This window comes from Malus sylvestris, chromosome 6 (assembly GCF_916048215.2).
Source record: "Malus sylvestris chromosome 6, drMalSylv7.2, whole genome shotgun sequence".
NCBI lineage: Eukaryota > Viridiplantae > Streptophyta > Magnoliopsida > Rosales > Rosaceae > Malus > Malus sylvestris.
The window spans coordinates 28209757-28226865 of NC_062265.1; the positions used below are offsets into that span (position 1 = coordinate 28209757).

The following is a 17109-nucleotide window of genomic DNA, read 5'->3' on the forward strand; positions in this document are numbered from 1 at the left end:
CTGTTGGGGTTTTTGGAATTCTCAAATATGGACAGATATTCGTGATGGAGAGTTCTGTTAGTACTTGCGTATTTAATTTTCACGCTTGTATGTTAAATCGAGTGATGGCATATATGAGATCGACATATATGTGAAAGTGCCTCATAAAGTTGTTTTTTTTTTTTTTTTTTTTTTTCTAAAAACAAGTTCTAGGTTTTGCAGGTTTGTGCTCTTTTGGTTGGTGGAAGTAAACTTTTACGTACTTTCTCCAGGCATGGCTACTCTTATTCATCCTCGAGTAAGAGTAGCTTTTGACTGTAGCAAATTTATAAAATTATATGAGAATTTAGTTTTATATGTGATATATGTTTGGTTGAATTGGAAATCGGAATTTTTTTATGGGAGGAGGGGAAAGGGAATTGTTGTCGTGGGGCAGAAATATATCTTTAGTTTCTCTTAGGCATTTTAGTTCAATATGAATATTAGGACTTATTGTATTTGTGCTGTGTTTTTTATATATATCGAGTCAGTGTATCAAGTGAAAGTAACAAGTGTACACGCCAACCTTTTCAATCTGCCAGATTAAACCTCTTGCTGAATCTGGAACAAAGATGGGGGCCGAATATAGCGGAATCGTGATGTCAAGAGACAGGAAAAAAGATGGTGCGGTGCGGCTTAAAAATCAGAACTTGGGGAAGTGACGAATCGATATCTGTGAGTGTTGGGGTAGAGGAGAAAGAGTGTGTGTATGGCTGAGAAAAACAACAATCGAAGTGAGAGCTGGCGACTCGATTAGGAAGGTTTATAATTGCTTCGCTGATGCTGTGTTTTCTGTAAAATGGGGAAAAGAGACGAGTGCTCAAATATCCTTGTTTTGCTTTTGGATGCTTTGATAAGTAGTGACAAACTGTTTTTGTTTCATATGAATCAATATTTATTTTGTTTGTGCACATTGTAAAGTTCTTGTGAATGACCATGAGTGTTAGTTAATATCACTTGAATAACAGTTAGCTTGGTTTTCAAGTTAACTGTGACGCAGATAGTATAGTTGGTCTCAACTTCGTAAGGGTTATGGAGTCTTATTTCATGCAGTTAACTTAAAGCAATTCTGATAAGGATTGAATGCAAAGATGTTTAATCATGATAGGACTCATTCATTATTAAGGCGATAAGGATACACAACTGTTAATCGGCTGGTTGTGTAACCCTAGTGATATATATATGAAGTTATAGTCCCTGCTCCCATACGTGAAAAACCCTAGAGATACTGAAACCTATTCATACAGTAAGGGAGCTATTGAGTAGTGGGAGTAGAAGACTGACTTGCGTTGCAATTATGGCATCAAACACAAGTAGGTGTTTCTGTAATTAGTTTCTGATATGCTTTATATTCTGCATGATGTAATTGTATTGTAACCCTAGTGTCCAGTTGTTGTGGTTGTGGTTTATAAGTTTTATAGAAATGCTTACATGTGGTATCAGAGCCACCTAACATGGCTAGGGTTCATTCTAAATCTTTCACTAATGATTATTATGTTTAAGATCTTGGTCGTTCCGCTGCAAACTTTTTGTCATATCTAATAGAGCTTTCCTTATTAATGTTGATGCATGCTTACATTCATTAAAACTGGTTATATATATATATACATACACTTTATATCATAATGATGTGTTTGTTCAAGTTTTATTAGGAAGAGATTCTCTAACAATGGCAGATATGACTACTCGAAGACTATAGGGTTCATGTTATCATAATGATAACGTATGAACAACTAAAACAAGAAAACAATACCTATTATGCTCAAAAGTGTTTAGATCATTGTTTTGACCTGTGAATCAAACATATTGATGTGGTGACTCGTTTAAAAGCATTTGAATGATAATCTGCTCAAAAGTGTTTATTATTCAGTTTGTTTAAATGATTCAATGTATAGTGGAACATGAAATTGACAAGATTACATTATTCATCTGCTCAAAAGTGTTGAAAACATGTAAATTTACCTTGTATCTTATTATCCAGCTATGCAAAATTAATATGAACAGCATCTGTCTAAAGATGTTGCTGTGTTCATATGCTTGTTAAGGGAAAACATTATGTGAAAGTTTTCCTCATTAACTGTTAAGGTGCAGATTGAATATACTGACATCAAGGAAATTTTGTATTTTGTAGCTCCACATATGACCTCCCTTAACTTCAACAGCATTGAAACCCTTACTGGTTCCAACTTCAAGAAGTGGAAAGAGGATGTACAGATAGTTTTGGGTCTAATGGACCTTGACTTGGCATTGAGAGAAGACAAACGTGCAGCCTTAACATATGAGAGCACGGCTGATCAGAAATCGCAATTTGAAAAATGGGAAAGAACCAACAGAATGTCCCTAATGATTATGACTAAAGCCATGGCACAACCTGTCAAGGGAGGGATTCCAAAGCTTGATAATGCCAAGGAATTCTTAGCTGCTGTTGGAGAAAAATTCAAAGAATCAGAAAAGGCAGAGACAGGCACATTCCTCACTTAACTTACCTCCATGAAATTTGATGGCACAGGGAGTGTGAGGGAGCACATTCTCAGGATGGTCGATCTCTCTCTGAAGCTGAAAGACTTAGAGGTACCTATGACTGATCAATTCTTGGTTCATATGGCTTTAAACTCACTACCTGCTAAGTATGGTCAGCTGAAGGTCTCATACAACACACAGAAAGAAAAATGGGGTATAAATGAGCTGATCTTAATGTGTATGCAAGAGGAGGAACGACTTAGGGTTGACAAAACTGGTGAAGTGAACCTGGTGCAAATGGAGAAAGGGTCCAAGTCATTCAATGCTAGTTCAACTTTTACTGCTGGTAAGAAGAAGAAGAATGTAATTTCTTCTTCTTTTAAAAATGCTAACACTTCTAAGGGATCTGTCAAACTCAAACCAGTGAACACTGAGATAGAAAAGGAAAAGGAAAAGGAATGCTATTTTTGTAAAGAAACAGGTCATTTAAGAAGGAATTGCGTCGGTTTCAAAAATTGGCTTACAAAGAAAGGTAAAATAATAAATGTTTTTATCTGTGTAGAGTCTAATTTAATTTTTATTCCTCCTCAAAGTTGGTGGTTTGACACTGGATGTTCAATTCACATAACTAATTCTTTGCAGGGCTTCTCAAAAACAAAGGAAGTAAACAATGAAGTCTACAATGTTTATGTTGGGAATGGGAGCAAGGTTGCTGTCGAGTCCATTGGTAGTGTCAAATTAGTTATGTCATCTGGTTTTATTTTGGAATTATGTCCAATGCTTTATGTACCTTCAATGAGAAGGAGTCTAATTTCTACATCCAAATTAGTTAAGTTAGGTATTTCTTTTGTTGGGGACAATGAAAGTGTAAGGTTTTTCGAATCAAATAATATGAATTCCTTGCTTGGTGTTGCTCATTTACAAACTGATATGTGGCAAATGGAATGTCCATATGTGCATGAATGTTTTAATGTTCAAAGTGTTGGTTCTAAAAGGCTGCTCACTTCTGAAAAATCCTCTATGCTTTGGCACAAGAGGTTGGGGCACATTTCGAAGGAAAGAATCATCACTTTGAGCAAACAAAACTTGTTGCCCCAATTAAATTTTGACGATTTCAAAATCTGCACAGATTGTTTTAAAGGGAAACTTACTAACACAAGGAAAATGGGTTCAACACGTAGTCAACACTTACTTGAAATCATTCACACTGACATTTGTGGACCTTTTCCAAACAAAACTATATGTGGAAAGACATATTTCATCACTTTCATTGATGACTTTTCATGCTTTGCTTTTGTTTATTTGATTTCTGAAAAATCTGAAGCGTTGGATTGTTTTAAAATCTTTAAGTTAGAGGTTGAAAAACAATTGGAAAAACACATTAAAATAGTAAGATCTGATAGAGGTGGTGAGTATTTTGGCAGGTACATTGAAATTGGACAGCACAAAGGACCCTTTGCTACATACCTTCAAGACAATGGCATAGTTGCTCAATACACAACCCCAGGGACTCCACAACAGAATGGGGTGGCCGAGAGGAGGAATAGGACCCTAAAAGATATGATTCGATCAATGTTTGCACAATCAAGATTACCTATGTTTCTGTGGGGGGAAGCCTTGAAAACTGTTAACTACATAATCAATAGAGTGCTGAGTAAGTCAGTAACAATAGTGCCTTTTAAAGCTTGGACTGGAAGAGAACCAAGCTTCAATCATTTTCACATATGGGGTTGCAAAGCTGAGGCACGTTTTTATAATCCAAATGAGAAGAAGCTTGATTCAAGAACAACAAGTTGCAGGTTTATTGGTTACTCAGAAAAATCGAAAGGGTTTAAATTTTACCTTCCTCATGGTCAGTCTCGAATAATGGAAACTCACAATGCAAAGTTTATAGAAGAATATGAGGAGTTGAGTTCATCTGCCACTAATTCACAGCCTTTTGAGTTCGAAGAAATGAGCAACAATATCAGTTCTTTGCATGATCAGCAAGAAGCCACAATGCAAATCCCAACAGTGACATTTCTCCCAACCGTGATAGCTCCACTTGAAATGAATACTGAAGCACCGACTACGAATGCATGCGCTCAAGAACCAGCTTCAAATGATGTCACTGAAAATAGTGCCATCAATGAAGAAATAAATGTGCAATCACAGGACATTCCCATTGAAGAAAATGAAGTGCCAACTGAAGTACTGGCTGCTGGAAATGTCAGAAGGTCCCAAAGAACTAGGAAAATTAATGTGCTTCCAGATTTTGTATATTTAAATGAAGCAGAATTCAGCCTAGGAGATGAAGATGACCCTGCAACATACCACCAAGCCATCACAAGTATGAGAGCATCCCTATGGCACCAAGCAATGGAGAAAAAGATCGATTCAATGCTGAAAAACAAAGTTTGGAGTCTTGTGCCAAAACCTGCAGGTGTTACAAAAACAGTAGGTTGCAAGTGGGTCTTCAAGACCAAAAGAAACTCACAATGCAACATTGACAAACATAAGGCAAGGTTGGTAGCCAAAGGTTTCACTCAAAGGGAAGGAATTGATTACAATGAAACGTTATCTCCCGTGTCTACAAAAGATTCAATGCGGGTGATTCTAGCCCTAACTGTTCATTTTGACCTAGAACTGCATCAAATGGATGTCAAGACCACTTTTCTCAATGGCAATATTGAGGAAGACATTTATATGCATCAGCCACCAGGATTTGTTGAAAGGGGGAAGGAATCCATGATCTGCAAATTAAATAAATCCATCTATGGATTGAAACAAGCCTCTCGGCAATGGAACAAAAAGTTTTATCATGTCATGTCATCATTTGGCTTTCGGGAAAATAAGATGGATGAATGTGTGTACCTCAAGATAAGTGGTTCCAAAGTTGTATTCCTAGTTTTATACGTTGATGATATTTTAATTGCTAGCTCAGATTTGACTCTTCTGCAATCAACCAAAGAGATGCTAGCCAACCGTTTTGATATGAAGGACCTAGGAGAAGCCAAGTTCGTTATGGGAATTAAGATTATTAGAGACAGAAGCAAGAAAGCTCTTGTACTTTCTCAAAGACTGTATGTTGACAGAATAACCAAGAGGTTTAACATGGAAAATTGCTCCAGCGGTGAATTACCAATTAGGAAGGGTGATAAGTTCAGTAATGATCAAAGTCCTAAGAATGATCTGGAAAAGGATAGCATGAAGACCAAACCTTATGCATCACTTGTGGGCAGTTTGATGTATGCTTAAGTATGCACGAGGTCGGATTTAGCATTTGCAGTAAGTGTACTGGGAATATTTCAGTCAAATCCTGGGGCAGCTCATTGGACTGCAACCAAGAAAGTGTTGCGATATCTCAAAAGAACCAGGGATTTCATGCTTGTTTTTTGTCAAGTCGATGAATTAGAATTGGTAGCTTACACTGATTCAGATTTGGCAGGATGTATCGATGATAGGAAATCTACTAATGGTTATTTATTCCTACTTGCTGGTGGTGTGATATTGTGGAAAAGTGCCAAGCAAAAGTCGGTAACATCGTCAACTATGGAAGCTGAATTCATTGGCTGTTACACAGCAACCAAACATGCAATATGGCTGAGGAATATGATAAAAGGATTGGAAATTGTGGACAACATTGACAGACCATTGAAGCTATTTTGTGACAATAAAGCAGCTGTTTTTTTCTCTAAAAACAATAAGAGATCTTTGGCAAACAGGCTGATGGACATGAAGTATTTGAAGGTGAGGGATGAAGTTAAGAAAGGGAGCATCGACATTCAGCATATAAGCACAACTCTTATGGTGGCCGATCCCATGACTAAAGCCCTACCAGTGGGAGTATTTAAGAACCATGTTTTCAACATGGGTGTTAAAGAGACCTTTGAAGCAGCTAATGAGTGGGAGTAAGTACTCAATTGACTGTGATAGGTATGCTTATATATATGTATGGTTGTTCTTCAGAACCTTAGTAGTTTTATTCAATCTGCAGACAGCATCTAATATGCTATGATATTCTCATTCATATTTTATTCTGATAGCTTTTGTTCTTATGTTGTGAGCTGTTGTTTTTGGTTAATGGCTCTTGATATCATGACTTTGATGACAACATTGTGCTTTAAGTTTTATGTGCTTGTAATCATGGAGTGCAAAGAACATACCAATTTGTTTTTTGTTTTCTTTGGTTCGACATTAAATTTTTAGTGACCCGTTGTCAAGAAAAGTTGGTTGCAAATTTTGAAGGCTCAGTGATCACCATGAATCCTTATGAGTTGAGATTTCTCATTGACATTCAAGTGGGAGAATGTAAAGTTCTTGTGAATGACAATGAGTGTTAGTTAATATTACTTGAATAACAGTTAGCTTGGTTTTCAAGTTAACTGTGACGCAGATAGTATAGTTGGTCTCAACTTCGTAAGGGTTATGGAGTCTTATTTCATGCAACTAACTTAAAGCAATTTTGATAAGGATTGAATGCAAAGATGTTTAATCATGATAGGACTCATTCATTATTAAGGCGATAAGGATACACAACTGTTAATAGGCTGGTTGTGTAACCCTAGTGATATATATATGAAGTTATAGTCCCTGCTCCCATACGTGAAAAACCCTAGAAATACTGAAACCTATTCATACAGTAAGGGAGCTATTGAGTAGTGGGAGTAGAAGACTGACTTGCGTTGTAATTATGGCATCAAACACAAGTAGGTGTTTCTGTAATTAGTTTCTGTAATTAGTTTCTGATATGCTTTATATTCTGCATGATGCAATTGTATCGTAACCCTAGTGTCCAGTTGTTGTGGTTGTGGTTTATAAGTTTTATAGAAATGCTTACACACATGTGATCGATTGCCTCCGTGACGAGGGCCTCTTCGTATTAATCTCATTGTATCCGAGTTCAAAGCCTCTTCCGTCGAAAGCTTAAGTTAAAGGTGTCTGGTTTCTTTTCCAGTCTACTACCAAAGCAGCATTTTGATATTGATACGAAACCAAATTACCCATCAAACATATAATCAAAGAATTGCTAAAATTAGAGGTCCAGTTACAATATCTCAAATGCTTATGCAAAATTGCTACCAAACCCACATTTTCTTCGCACAATTCAAGAACATTAAAAAATTAATAAATTGGATGCAAGAACTGAATCAAACCAATCAAATCCACGGTCAATTTGAATTGGCATAGAACAAATCACGAATTAAACAGTTCAAATAGTAAACAAAATCCAAATAAGAGAATACCCAATTCAATCACAACAACAATTGAAAACAAAAACAAGAATTGGAATTCGTAAAAGAGGAATTCAATCACAACAACAAACAACGGCAATTGAAGAACCAAACTGAGAGGGTGTGGGAAATTGGGAATCGATTTGGAGAGCATTCCTTTCTGTGTTGGGTGATTGTCGTCAATCTCAAGAGTCGATGGAAACTGGGTTTCTAGGTTGGAATGCAAGAATTGGACAAATTGGGTTCAACGATTAAGGCGAATCAGAGGTCCAGAGGGGAAGAGATTTTACCACAAGGGTATATATCAGAATTTCTTTTACCAAATAGACTATTATCCGAATACCTTATAAGCACATGACTATTTATCTGATTTACCCTAATTAAATGCATATAAATTTAAAAACAATATAGTAATTTAGTTATCAACTACTTCCTACTTTTCCTCATTTTATTTTAATTCTTTTTGCATTGTTTTTCTTTTTTTGGATATTTCAAAGTTTTGTGGGTTTTCTTTTGTTTATAATTTCCTCATATTTGCCACTTAGTACTATGATGTAGTGATATTCTTTTTCACTTGTAAGTGAGAAGTCTTAGGTTCAATTTTTGCCAAAGGCGAAGTTGAATCACATTATTATGGCAAACCCATTGTAAGAACTCTCTCCCCGCCTCTCCCTTAGTCTAATACTATTGTTAAAAAAAAAGATAAATTACATTTTACCCCATCAAGTTTTGATATAATTGCAACCTCATACAACGTCTATAAAACATTTCAATTTCATACAATCGTTACAAAGTCTATTAAATTAACTGTTAAATGATGACATGACAAATATGGGTTCCTCATTTGTGCTGACGTGAATGCCACATTTATACCACGTGGCTAAACACTTAATTAAAAAAATTAAAAAAAAAATTATAGAAAAGTTAAAAAAAACAAACAAACAAACAAAAAACACCAAAAATCCCCTTTCGACCCCCACTCGAGCCCACATAAAATAAAATCTATCCCGTTGAAACTAAAATGCATTATTGGATAATTGTAAATTAACATTAAAAATGCTATTAATTGTGAAAGGTCAATTTTTTGCAAATTTTGGGTTTGAGAAGGTGCATAATTAATGGGGGAAAGGGTGGGCTTGGGTGGGGAAGACGAAGGAGATTTTTGGTTTTTCATTTTTTTTTCTTTTTACTTTTCTTTAATTAATTATTTGAATAATTCTAAATTTTTTATTGAGCGTTTAGCCATGTGACACAAATATAGTAGTCACGTCAGCACAAATGAAAACCTCATATTTGACATGTCATCATTTAACGGTTAATTTAACAGACTTTGTAATGGTTGTATGAAATTGAAATATAATAATAGTAAATGTATAAAATTGAGATGTTTTAAAGATGTTGTATGAGGTTGCAATTGCACCGAAACCTAAGAGGATAAAATGCAATTTACCCACAAAAAAAAAAAAACACAAGACACGCATTTTGTGCGTTTGAGAATTTTCTGAATTGACAAACGGTCAATGATTATTTTTACACGCAAAATAAGTAAATAAATAAATAGAAACTAAGTAAAAGAAAGCATAATCTGTTAAGTGTGAAGGGTATTATAGTCAAATCCTTGAAAGTTTAACCATCCCCAAAACTATTTCACAAAAACAGGTCCTTTAAGGGAAGAGATCCTTATTTTTTTTTTTAAAAAGGAACATTCTCTTGACCATTAGATTTGGCTTTAATGAAATTTTGTAACTGAGATTAAATCTCAGGTCATAGAATCTCAAGCATAGAATTTCATTAAAGCCAAATCTAATGATAAAAAAGATGTTCCTATTTTTTTTTTTTAAATGGGATCCGTTAGTATTGTTTCGTATGCAGACGAGACGAGACAGACAGAATGGGACGGGACAGGACGGGACGGAACGGAGAGGGAGCAAAGATGCCCTCGGATGGAAACAAGGAGGAACAAGAAGGAGACGGAGGTATTATAATTTTGTGTTCCACGGATGTGGAACGAGTCGTTCCAGGGGGTGAGGCAGAATGAAAATTCACCCAAAACTCGTCTCATGGAACAGTGCGTTCCACCTTTTAGGCGCACCAAACGTGGGACGGAATCCGTTCCGTCCCGTCCCAAGTACCAAACGGTACCTAAAGGCTTCCTTCACAAAAATAAACAAAAATTGTCGCCAAACCCAAACTCGTGCCCCCTTCTCTCTCTCTCTGTGACAAACGCAAAACCATGAAACGCCGGTTCGAAGGCGGACCAGGAGAACTCGCGGAGGGGGAGAGTCCAATTCCGGCCCAACCCACGAAGCTCCGAGGTGAGGTTCAGAGTCCTAGTATTGGTATGCTTTTCAATTTTAGTTTATAGGGTTTGTGAGAAGGACGATTATCTGTTTCAATTTTTGTTCTTAGGATTTTTGAGGAGGAAGATTAGCAGCAGCATTATGTTTAATTAGGGTTTCATGCATTTCAATTGCGGCTGCATATGTTTTTAGGATTCCGGTGCTGGAATTTAATTAGGGTCCCAATTTTTTTCGGTGTTTAATTATTAATAGCTAGAGATTTATTTTACAATCAATTAAGTATTGCAACTTTAATGGTTTTCCCAGTTACTGAGTAGAATTTTAAACCGAATTGTGTAACTAAGCTAGATACTCCTTTCTCAATCAATTAAGTATCGCAGTTCTGTTTGATTTGGCCTGGCCGGCCACTCGTGCAGAAATATTTCAAGTAGCTATTTATTACCTGTGTAGAACGTAATTGAGCATGAAGTAGTAAAAAGTACTTGATGATTGAATGAGTGAGATCGAGAATACAAGTAAGGGCCTGAACCCAGATGTTCTGGCTTACTTAGCTTATCCCCTCACTTGGATATACAAAGAGTTAACTTTAACTATGTAGTTGATACAGCTTGTAGGCTAATAAGACTATAGGTTAATATTTGTGCGTTCACATAAAACAAATCTATACCGTTGAAAACTAAAATGCATTATTGGATAATTGTAAATTAACTTATTAAAAATGCTATCAATTGTGAAAGGTCAAAAATTTTTACTTCATATTTTAGGTTTCTTACCAGTTACTAGTTATTGGTATGGTGTTTGTTCTCTTTCTAATATTGAAGTGGTCTCAAGTTACGAATGTCCTCACTCTCATAATTTGTTGAAACATATTTAGGTAATTTGTTTTTTTTTTTTTTTGAACTAAATCTTTGGTTCGCCACTGATTAATGTATCAATGCTTTTCTCTAAAACACAGATGCAGGTAAGAATAAAGAAAAAGATTCTGTTAAAGACTCTCCAACGACTCATCTCACAAAAGTGGAGGCTACTCAAGACTCTCAGACTCAATTCCAGCTTGAGGAGAAGGATACTGTTCCAACTTTTCTCAAGGAGGACAATAATCCCACATGCTTAGCTGATGAACTCATAATCAAGCCAGGCACATTTTCTTCTATGCCGTCTAGTTGTGCAATTTGCTCTGAGCCTGACCACTGGTATGATATGTGCCCCTGGAGGAAACGGCTCCCAAAAGGCGTAACTCAGGTTGGCAAGGGCTATGTAGTAAAGTGGGGGCGTGCTGTTCGCCTTCGGTGTGTTTATTGTTATGAGATTGGTACCCACATGCTTAATGACTGCCCACATTTTAAAAAACTACTTGAGGAAAATGGAGGGGATGCGCCCTTGCACCCCTGTTTGCTCGATGATATACCACTTGCTGATTGCTGAAGCTGAGGAGGACTGGGTGCATGTATGCAACAACTGTTGAATTATCGTTTCATTTTAGTGTTCTATGTTATATATATGTTGTTGTGGACCCACGTATGTCTTGGAATAATTAAGCTAGATAGCTCTGTTGTCGTCGCGGATATATAATACTTGGGTAAATTACACTTTCATACTTCAGGTTTGATGTCTATTTCAATTCCTTACAACATCTTTAAAACATTTCACTTTCATACCTTAAGTACTATTTTATTTCAAAATAATATATCCGTTACATTTTTCATCTATTGATCTGTTAAATGCTAACGTGGCTGCAAATGTCTGCCACGTGGCAAATAAAATAATAATTTTTTTTTTTTTAAAACCTGAATTTTCTCAACAAAAAAAATAAAAAAAAAAAAAAATTTGAAACCCACATCTGCAACAAGAAGAAGAAGAGGAGGGAGGAAGAATTAAGCTAGATAGCTATGTTATATATATGTTGGTGTGGACCCACGAATGTCTTGGAATAATTAAGCTAGATAACTATGTTGTCGTTGCGGATATATATGCTTTGTTGTTGAGTGTTTTCTGTGTTTCATTTGGCTGTCCCTTGCAAGTACTCGTCTTGGAATGTCATATATGTGCAGTGCGTATTGATTTGGATCGATGTTTTGCTTTGATTTGATTTGCTTGAACTGGTGGTGTTTTTGCTTTGAGGGTATGCGTGTGTTTTTAATCGACAGTTGTAGTGAATTATTCACAGACATCTTGCCCTCGAGCAGGCAAGCTTCTGCATTTTTGAGTTATTGTTGGTCTTTCGAGTTTTGTAGATACTTCGCATAAGTAATGGTTGTTGGGGTGCATATGGTCCTTCTCTGTTAGTTTCGTGTCGATTGTTGTTGGGGTTAATTGTGCAGTGCAGCTGCTGCATTCATGGTTCCCTTGAACAATACGTTGCAAATTTCCCCAAATGGCAAAGGCCTTCATAAGTACTTGATGATTGAAAGAGTGAGATGGAGAATAAGACCCAGGTGTTCTGGCTTACTTAGCTTATACCCTCACTTGGTTATACAAATTGTTAACTTTAACTATGTAGTTGATACAGCTTATAGGCTAATAAGACCATAGGTTAATATTTATGCCGCCACATAAAATAAATCTACCCCGTTGAACACTAAAACGCATTATTGGATAATTGCTAATTAACATATTAAAATGCTATTAATTGCGAAAGGTCAAAATTTTTACTTCATATTTTCGGTTTCTTACCAGTTATTAGTTATTGGTATAGTGTTTGTTCTCTTTCTAATATTGAAGTGGTCTCAAGTTACGAATGTCCTCAGATTTGCTTGAACCGGTGGTGTTTGCTTTGAGGGTGTGCGTGTGTTTTTAATCGACAATTGTAGTTCACAATAAGGGTGGGTGTCATTTGGTTGGGCCAAAATTGTAAACCGAAACCGACTAAACTGGGTTGAAAACCTATCAAGTCAATTAACCGACAATGGTGGGTTGGTATGGATTGGTTCTTTGTTTGTGTAAGACGAAAATACATAGCAAATTTCTCTCTCAAAAGCTACAAAACGTAGCACCAATGACCAATATGAGTGATTGCTCAGGGGAAAGCACAAATGAAGCAACCCAAGGAGAGCACCAAAGCAGTAGATGCTGCCTTCTACAAATGGTCATGCCCCCTGTCCTTCTCCAAATGAATCTTAAACTAGTCATGTTTTGTTTTCATGTGGTGGAAAAACGGTAGCTCGTAAATAACTAATCATTTTTATTGCTACACGTATTAATTATGATTGAAAAAATAAAATAAAATATATACGGGTCAGTTCGATTAACCACACTCCAAGAATTTTGAGAGAGAATTGTCAAACCAATTAAAGTCAATGCGGTTCGTTTAACCATCGAGGACTAAATACCAAAAAAAAAACAAAAACCAAGCTAAACTAATTCGGCGGTGCGGTTCAGTCGGTTTTTTTTTTTTTTTTTTAATTTTTTTAATTTTTAAAATAAATGCCCAGCCCTTGTTCAAATACACCTTGCCCTCGAGTCCGAGACCTTGAGCAGGCAAGCTTCTGCATTTTCGAGTCATTGTTGGTCTTTTGAGTTTTGTGGATATTTCGCTTAGGTAATGGTTGTTGGTGTTCATACTGCCCTTCTCTCTCTTTTGTGTTCATTGTTAGTTTTGAGTCCGTTTCCAAAACCAAAAATGGTCATGGTTAATTTTTATGGGAAAACCAACAAAAGACTTGTTGAAATCTTTGAAAGAAGAAGTCACGTTGTTCGACGAGGAGTCTCCATGATAATCATATCAATGATAAATAAAAGTAGAATAGGTTTTGATTTTAATAAATAAAACTAGGATAGATTTCTGCAACAGAATTTGGGACTTCATCTATATTTTCTACCTCTTTAATTATCTCTTCACTTGTTGTCTTTTTCTTCTTCAAGCCATCTTCTGTTTTTCCACCGTACCACCTCTCTCTCCTGGTCGCGTTGATATCCAGTAGCTCCAGTTTCATCTGAGCCGGATGGCTGAGATTCACGACGATTTCAGCTGAAGCTGAAGCAGCTCAGGAGCTCCGGCCAGGCCGCGATAGGGTTCCAAGTGGAATCGCCGGCGCCGTCCCGCCGTCAATATCGATGCGATCTTACAAGCTGCCGATGTGATTCAAGCTGAGGAGCCCAACGTCTCCAGAATTCGTAAGCCTATCTCTTGTTTTCTTGAATTTTTTAAATTAATGCTGATTTTTCCGTGCTCAATTCGATTATTGGTGCCGTTCGAATGTTAAAGTTAATCCTTTGCTTTTGTTTGCTGTCTAATTTCTGATGTCTTTTTATGTAATTTGTAATGTTTTTCAGTCAACTCAATTATGTGTAAAATGGCTGACTGTTGCCTTTATCAATAGACCCATTCTCTTTATCAGTCGACCCAATTACTTCAGTCGGCTTATGTATTGAGCCATATATATTAGAAATATCTAAATGAAAAGATCAGATCTCTGTTTATATAAAAAAACATCAGCCCTCTGTTTCCAAAGCTCTTTGCACTCTGTTTCTTTGATTTTCAATCTTTATCATTTTATTCAAGTTTTATTAATGATGAAAGATTGTCTAAATACCAACATGGTATAAGAGCCAATTTGATCAAAGAGTGGGGCGTTTTTTTATTCTCAAAAAGGGGGGAAATTCTAAGTGAAACCCTAAAATCAAAATTTTTCAAATTCATGGCTGGTTCAAGTAGCAGTGGTGAGATTCGAACTCCTATATTCAGTGGAGTGAACTACGACTTCTGGAGGACAAAGTTGAGAACAATTTTTGTATCTCATGATTTGTGGAGCTTGATTGAAGATGGCTATGTTGTACCTCTAAGTACTATGGTTTTGACAGAGACTCAAACAAGGGAGTTGAAGGAAAACATCAAGAGAGATGCAAAAGCTCTTGGGGTCATCCAAAATGCTATCTCAGATGAAATTTTTCCGAGAATCTCAAATGAGACAAGTGCCAAATCAGCTTGGGATGTGCTGGAGAAAGTCTACAGAGGCTATACTAAGGTAAGGGTTGTCAAACTCCAATCTTTGAGAAGAGATTTTGAGTATATAAGAATGAAAGATGATTACCTAAGTAGATTGTCTGAGATTATTAATCAAAAGAAAAGCTATGGTGAAATCTTGTCTGATGAGAGAATAGTTCAGAAGTATCTAATTAGCTTGCCAAGAAAGTATGACAACATAGTTTCAATCATAGAGGAGACTAAGGATTTGTCAACTTTGAGTGTTGAAGAATTGATTGGTTCTCTCAAAGGTTTTGCTCAGAGATTATCTAGGCATGACAACAATGATGTAGAAAATGCTTTCCAAACACTTACAGTGAATCCAAAAACTCAAGCTAGTTCAAGTCAAAGCAAAGCCAACTCCAACAAGAATTGGAAAGGCAAAAACAAAGCGTGGGAAGGAAAGGGTAATTTTGAAGAGAAGAAAAAGGTTGAGAAGAGTTTGTATGTTTCGAAGTGCAAAATTTGTGACAAAGCTCATTCTGGTGAATGTTGGTTCAAAGGAAAAGTGAAATGCCACAAGTGTAGCAGATTCGGGCATATGCAAAAGGATTGTACCTACAAAGATAATAAGCTAGCTCACTACACCAAAGCAGAAGATGAAGAGACCAATATATTTTATTTGGTCATGATACAACCGTCCAAGAAGAAGCTAAAGTTTGGTTTGTGGACAGCAGCTGTAGCAATCATATGACGGCGAATAAGAATATTCTCCATAATGTTGACACTACAAACCTAACCTAAGTGAAGATGGGAAATAGGCAGCTAGTCGATACATTGGGAAGAGGTACTATTACCATGCATACAAAGAATGGAAAGATGTTCATCAAGGATGTCATGTTAGTTCCTGATTTGAAGCAAAATTTGCTAAGTCTTGGACAACTTATTGAGCATGGCTACTACTTATATTTTCGTGACAATACTTGCAAGATATACGATAGGAGGAATCGTCAACAACTCTTGGCTAAGATTGAGATGAGGAAGAGTAGAAGTTTTCCTCTCACAATTGAGTATGCAACTCAATCTGCATTCAAGATGGAAGTGCAAGAAGATTTAAAGCTATGGCATAAAAGGCTTGGCCACTTGAATTTTCAAAGTCTCAAGAAGCTACAAGAAAAAGAAATGGTGCATGGGTTGCCAAGTATCCAAGAAAATGAAGAAATCTGTGAAGGGTGTGCACTTAGGAAGCATCATAGAGATTCATTTCCACATGGTAAAGCTTGGAGAGCAAAAGTTCCATTGGAATTGATTCATACAGATGTTTGTGGACCCATGAAGACCTCTACTCAAGTGGGAAACAAGTATTTCCTAATCTTCGTGGATGATTATTCCAGAATGACTTGGGTATACTTTTTAAGACAGAAATCAGAAGTGTTCTCAATCTTCAAGAAGTTTCAAGCTATGGTTGAGCGACAATCTGGTTATCTAATCAAAGTTCTTAGAAGTGACAAAGGAGGATAGTATATATCCACAGAATTTGATAAGTTTTGTCAAGATATTGGTTTGGAAAGGCAGCTTACAGTCAGCTACACTCCATAACAAAATGGAGTAGCTGAGAGAAAAAACAGAACCATAGTCGAAATGGCTAAGGCAATGTTGCATGACAAGGGAATGCCTCAATATTTGTGGGGTGAGGCAGTTAATACAGCGGTCTACTTGATGAATAGGCATCCAACAGTGGCATTTGAAGAGAAGACATCATTTGAGGCATGGAGTGGAAGAAAGCCTTCCGTGAATCATTTGAGAGTGTTTGGGTCAATCTGCTTTGCTTATGTTCCAAAAGAACTAAGACAAAAACTTGATGAGTCAAGTGAAAGATGCATTTTCATAGGCTATGCTTCATACATAAAAGGGTACAGACTCTACAATTTAAAAAGGAAGAAAGTTGTGGTTTGTAAAGATGTTCTTTTTAGTGAGAAATCTTCGTGGGATTGGAATCAAGCAACCATCCGAGAGGAATCTGCACTAATCAGAATTGAAGAAGAAAATCAACCAAATGAAGAGGAAATTGAGCCAGAAATTCCACAATTATCACCTGAAAACAGTCCTTAAGTTCACTCTCCTACACCTTCAAGTTCAAGTTCAACGCCGGTTCGGTTAAGGAGCTTAAATAAAGTCTATGAAAGCTGCAATTTTTGTGTTGAATAACCAGAAA

General features: G+C 36.5%; 1 protein-coding gene and 1 pseudogene across 2 annotated transcripts in view; both read left to right on the forward strand.

Annotated features, from left to right (window-relative positions):
• LOC126627275 (uncharacterized) overlaps nt 1-17109 on the forward strand; it is an 83382-nt gene that overhangs the window by 41799 nt on the left and 24474 nt on the right. The gene's annotated exons all lie outside the window — the stretch shown is intronic.
• LOC126627273 (uncharacterized) lies at nt 9877-11563 on the forward strand (annotated as a pseudogene).